At 39.5% G+C, this 6000-nt stretch overlaps 1 long non-coding RNA gene across 1 annotated transcript in view; it reads right to left on the bottom strand.

Moving 5' to 3' along the window:
- Window positions 1-2318, bottom strand: part of LOC130455068 (uncharacterized) — a 63674-nt gene extending 61356 nt beyond the window's left edge. Inside the window, exon 1 of the long non-coding RNA XR_008912900.1 lies at window positions 2105-2318. This is a non-coding gene — a long non-coding RNA (uncharacterized LOC130455068). The remainder of the gene's footprint in view (window positions 1-2104) is intronic.
- Window positions 2319-6000: the final 3682 nt, after the last annotated feature.

The following is a 6000-nucleotide window of genomic DNA, read 5'->3' on the forward strand; positions in this document are numbered from 1 at the left end:
CAAATTCTCCCATCTTCACTACTGTAAATATAATAAAAGATTTACAATTAGACAGGATATTCAAGGTCAGCTGTTCCAAAGCCCTCATTTTACAGAGAAGAAAACTGAGGCTAAGGGAGTCTCAGAGGTGACCTCTCTAAGGGAGTGGCAGAGCTGGGACTCAATACTCATACCCTTTGACTCCAAATTCAACATTCTTTCTATTGGAGTACATAGCATAGATGGAATGCATTTGTACATTTTGCCTCTTATTCTTCTTTGCTTTCACTTTACCTGATTTCAGAGATGTATCTAAGTATCCTGACAGAAGGCTGAACTTTGGAGTCAGGAAGATTTGGATTCAAGTTCTGCCTTTGATTTATATTAGTTGAGTAAGAGCATGCATGGCTAAGTCACTTTCTCAGTTTCTCAGACAGACTCTTGAGTTCCAATCCTGGCTGTGCCACTTTAAAAAAGTTAAATTGTATTTTATTTTTTCAATTACATTTAGAAACTGCACCTTACAATATACACCAAGATAAAGTAAAAATGTTGGAGGGGATGTGGGGAAATTGGGACACTATTGGTGAAACTGTGAACTATTTCAATCACTCTGGAGAGCAATATGATACTACACCCAAAGGTCCATAAAACTCTGCATATAGCCTTTGACCCAGCAATACCACTACTGGGTCTATATCCCAGAGATCAGAGACAGGAGGAAAGAACTTACTTATTTAATTAATTTATTTTTTTAAACCCTAACCTTCCATCTTAAAATCAATTGGTTCCAAGGCTTCTTCTTTTTTTTTTTAAGAAAAATAATTTTTTATTAGCATTGTTACAGGCAATGCATACATTTGAACTGATCCTTAAAGTGTACAACCCCAACCGAGCTTTAAACAGATAAATCAGCAGAGTGAAATCTATATTGTACATGTATGCAGAGCTGTAAGGGTTAGGCAATGGGAGTTGTGTCTTGCCCTGGCTCACACAACTGGAAAGTGTTGAAGACAGATTTGAACCTAGGACCTCCCGTCTCTAGGCCTGGCTCTCAATCCACTGAGTCACCCAGCTGCCCCCAAGGACCTTCTTACACAATTTTTTTTTTTTTTGGCCAGGCTGACTTTTCTGAGAAATTGTCCATTTGTATCCACAGAGGGAGCTCCCTACAATGATAAAATCATGGGATCACAGCTCTCTGACTGAAAGGCATCTCGAGAACACACCATCTAGTTCAGTTCAGCCTTCAATTTACAGTGGAGGAAATGAGGCTAAGGAAGGTAAGTGATTTGTCTGAGGTCACAGGGCAGTAAGTACACGTGCCGGTCTCCTCCTGTCCTCCCCCACCGACCAAAGAAAAAAGATTTCAGATGAACATTTCCATGAGCCAGCTAGATCCCTCATACTAGTCCTTTTCCATAGCTCCAGGGTGTTCCATTATGTTCCTCTACAGCGGGTAGTCTAGCCCATCCCCTACAGTCGGGCAATGAAGTTGTTTCTAATTTTTCAGAGCCCTGCCGGGCGCAGCATTTTTTCCTCCTCTGGAGTTAGTTCCTTGGATCCTAGAGCCGCCCAGGAAGCATTCTCTCAGCCCGGTTTGGAGAGGATAGTAAAGGAAGAGGTTAAAAACCCCACGACCCTCACACTAGGCTTCCCAGGCAGGCGCTGCAGCCCTCTCTTTCCCACCATTATAGCCTAGCCCAGGGCATGTACACAGCCTGAAGTCCCAGTCCCTACCACTGACTTAGATGGAGCGGGCAACCCAGGCAGGGTGGGTGGAGAGAGCAAATGGTCTCTGAGAAAGAGCGGCAGAGCCGGCCCCCTCTAGCCTGAAAAGGGGGGGGGGGGGACGCCGGCAGGGGAATTAAAAAACAAAGAGCAAAGCTTCGTTTGAGTGACAAATTCAAAGAGGACGAGAGAATATCGAAACAGAAAAACACATGCATGAATATGGATGCTGGTGCACACATACACACACACACACACACACGCACGCACACACACGCCATGAGGCAGATTCAAAGAAGAGAAGCCGATAAAATGACTGGCCAGATCTTGTGTGAGAAAGGTGCCGGGACGTGGGAAGTAATTAGGGAGTCAATCAGAAATGCCCAGTACATACCCGAAAATGAGCAATGTTGAAGAATTGCCATCACTCCAAGATCCACGTGAAGAGTCACATAATGGAGCAGTGACTCCACCAGGGAGGGGGCAGCGAGGGGCCTTGGCTAGTCCCTTAATGGAAGGCTAATGAACAAGGGGCGGGAGGGGGGCTTGTAAAGGGAGTGACAGGAGCTGTGGTGTCACTTTCCTCTTTGTTGAGTGTGCATCAGCAGGCGGTGACTTGTCTGAGAGGACAGAAGGAGGTTGCTAGGTAACCAGGCAGGATGTGTGAGAGGAGACCCCCACTCCTTTCTCTAGCCAATGTGAGGAAGCAGGCTGGGGGAGGGCATGGGTTCTCTGGTAGTCTTTCTTCCCGTCTTCCAGAGCACAAAGCAAATTCCCAACACAACGGGGCCCAGGTTGGCAGAGTGGGGGAGACTGCCCTAAAGAGAAATAAGCTGCTACATTTCGTGGAGATATTCTTAGCCTTTTTTGTGTGTCAGGGACCCTCTGGCAATCTGGTGAAGTCCATAAACCTTTTCTCAGAATAAGGTTTTTTTAATTCATAAAATAACATACCTAGGATCACAAAGTAAATTAATTATATTGAAATATACTTATCAAAATATAAAGTCTTTAAAAACAAGGTTACAGATCCCAGGTTAAGACTGATTTAGGGGGACAAAGGTAAAGAGAGAAGCAAGGAAAAGAAAAAAAAAAGGAAACCGAGGTCCCCATGGAAATGCAGAAATCTATGGCTTCTAGGGTTAAAAAGAGAAAGGGAGTGAGGACTGAAGGGAAAAGAAGAGAAATCTTTATCAGCTGGGGCAGCAACTCTGACAAAAGCCAGTAATCAAGGAAAGATTTCCTGATCTTGATATAAACTGAATTAGGAGTTCCTGTGCTATGGTGGAATGAGAGACAGCTGGAGTCAGATGGCTTGATTCCATTCTAAGCTCTCTTGCTTATTATCTGTCTGTCCTTGGGCAAATTATACAACATATCTAGGTCTTAGTTCCCTCTTTAAAGTCTCTGAATTCTTTGATTCCTTATATTTTTCCCTTTGAGGCATCTTTTACAGACATGGATTGCCTACTTGGGTATACTTCTCCAAGTCAACTGATCTTAGAGCAGAGAAGTGATGGGACTCCATCCAAATTTGAAGCCAAAGTCAATCCAAGGGCACTTTATGCTTATGGATTTATGTAGTAAGCACTTCATTCCTTATAGCAACATTTTTCTAGGGATGTGACCTCATTGGGACATGTAGAAGAACCAGCCCAAAGTTTGGTGAAGTTTTCTCATTTTTTATCTGTCATAGCTTCTTTCTCAAAGATGGAAACATTACCAGCTACTAGTGATACCCTAAACAGATTTGAGTTAATCCAAGGCAGAGGTTCTTAATCTGGATTGGCATGCCCCTAAGTGTCTATGGTTAGATTTCAGGGGATCCATGAACTTGGATGAGAAAAATTTTACATCTTTGTTTCAGTTTAATTAGTTTCCTCTATAATCATTTCAATTTTACTTTATGAATTTACCCACATTATTCTGAGATAGAGTCACAGACTTCACCAGACTGTCAAAGGGATTGATACAATTAAAAAAAAAAAGAAGGTTAAGAATCTCTGATCTAAGGCATTTGCTTTAGTTTGGGAACCTATATACTTTATACTTTTTTCTGCAATGGGAGGAAACAGCTATTCATTCCTGGAAATGCTGCCAAATGCCTGGCTTCCTAGGAATTGGCTAGGCCTGCTTTTGAGAATGTTATCTCACTATATGGATGAAGTAGTTCTGATCAAAAAGTCTTGGGCTTATTCATAAAAACACTGTCCTCAGGAGGATAGGTTATCAGAAAATTGTAACCATAAATTATTTCCAGGAATGAGGGAGGTCCTATAACAAATCAACCAAATCATACAATCCCAATTAAAATAAACTATAAATTGCTATGTTTTGATACATTTGTTAGACTAAAACACATCTCAGTTATGAACAAGGAGTGCAAACTTCTCTAGTTGTGATAGGAAATTTGACTACCTGAGAGACTTGATAAAGCCTGGTGGGACCTATAAAACACTAAGAAAAAGTGCATATTCCCTTATGGGCAAGAGAGAACTTTGGCCTTGATTTTGGTCTCTTCCTCCCCATACTATGGTTGATGGAAGACCTTGTGAACTTTAAAGCATCTATAGAATGTCAGACTCCCCATATTTCCATTAATCAGTCAGTCAGCAAATATATATTAGGTACCTATTATGAGCTAGGTATGGAAAGAATGGCAAAAATATTTCTTCCTTTCAAGGATCTCAAAATCCTGATCCCAGCTGTGTCACCAGAATAGTTGACAACAGTGTCTATGTCAAAAACTAAGGAGAGACTTAATGCAAATTTAAGATGCTTCAATGAGCCTGGCAGAAAAAGAGAACATTTTGAGAACTTTATCAAAAAGAGTCCCCAACAGCTATGAGTTACCCCTTTGCCACATGTGTTCACTTAAGCCATCTTTCCCCCAGACTCTAAATGCATATGTGGGATAGTTTGGACTTTTGGGGAAAGGAAGGAAACAAGCCTTTATTAGGCACCTACTATTTGCCAGACACTGTGCAGAATGCTTTAGAAATATCTTATTTATAAATTCTTGGAGGTAAGTGTTATTATTATCCCTATTTTACAGTTGAGTAACCTGAGGCAAACAGAAGTTATGACTTTCCCAGGGTCAAATAGCTAATAAATGTCTGAAGTAGGATCTGATCTCAGCCCAGATTTTTATCCATTACACTACCAAACCATGTGGGGGAGATTTTGTATCAACTATTCTTCTTATATTCCATTAGTAAATGTTCCTTTCTAAAATCTAATTGAGTCTGACTAACTTACAGATGAAAATAACTCCTTAAAATTAGAATTAAGCAAATGGAAACAATGAACTCATAAGACACCAAGAAATAATAAAACAAAATCAAAAGAATGAAAAAATAGAAGGGTGTAAAATAGTATGAGAACAACTGACCTAGAAAACAGATCAGAGAAAAAAGATTATAAAAATTGTTGTTCTACCTGAAAGTTATGATCAAAAAAGAGTCTAGACCCTATACTTCAAGAAATTATTAAGGAAAACTTCCCTGAAGTTTTAGAACTAGATGGTAAAATAGAAATTGAAAAAAAAATCCACCAATCACTCCCTGGAAGAGATCCCAAGATGAAAATTCACAGGAACATTATTGCTAAGTTTCAAAGCTTGTGGGTCAAGGAGAAAATACTTTAAGAAACTAGAAACAAACTATTTAAATATTGTAGCACTGTAGTCAGAATAATCTAAGATTTAGGAACTTCTACATGAAAAGACCAAAGGACATGGAACATGATATTCTGAAGAGCAAAGGAGTTGCACTCACAACCAACAATAGCTTATCCAGCAAAGCTGAGTGTAATCCTGCAAGGAAAAAAAAAGGTATTTAATTAATTAAGGAACTTTTAGCTATTTCTTGAAGGAAAGACTAGAATTGAACAGAAGATTTGTTTTACAAGAATCAGGAAAAACATATGATGGTAAACTTGAAAGATCAATGATATGGGGTTTAATAAGGTCAAATTGTTTATTTCAGAGAATGAAAAATATTATCTGTAAATATTAAGAATGATATCATTATTAGGGTAGTTTGAAAGAGCACACATAGATAGGAGGCTTGAGGATGATTTGATTATGGTGGGATGATTAAAAAACTAAAATTAGGTAGGAAGAGATAAAATGGAACAATTGTCTTAAAGAACAAAGATGTTAATGGAAGAACTGTTGGGTGGAGGGTGGGTAATGTTAAAACTTTATTCTCATCAGAACTGGGTTAAAGAAAGAATAACATATTTAGATTGATAAAAATCTTTTTAATTTATAGAGAAATGAGAGGGTGA

This window comes from Monodelphis domestica, chromosome 6 (assembly GCF_027887165.1).
Source record: "Monodelphis domestica isolate mMonDom1 chromosome 6, mMonDom1.pri, whole genome shotgun sequence".
NCBI lineage: Eukaryota > Metazoa > Chordata > Mammalia > Didelphimorphia > Didelphidae > Monodelphis > Monodelphis domestica.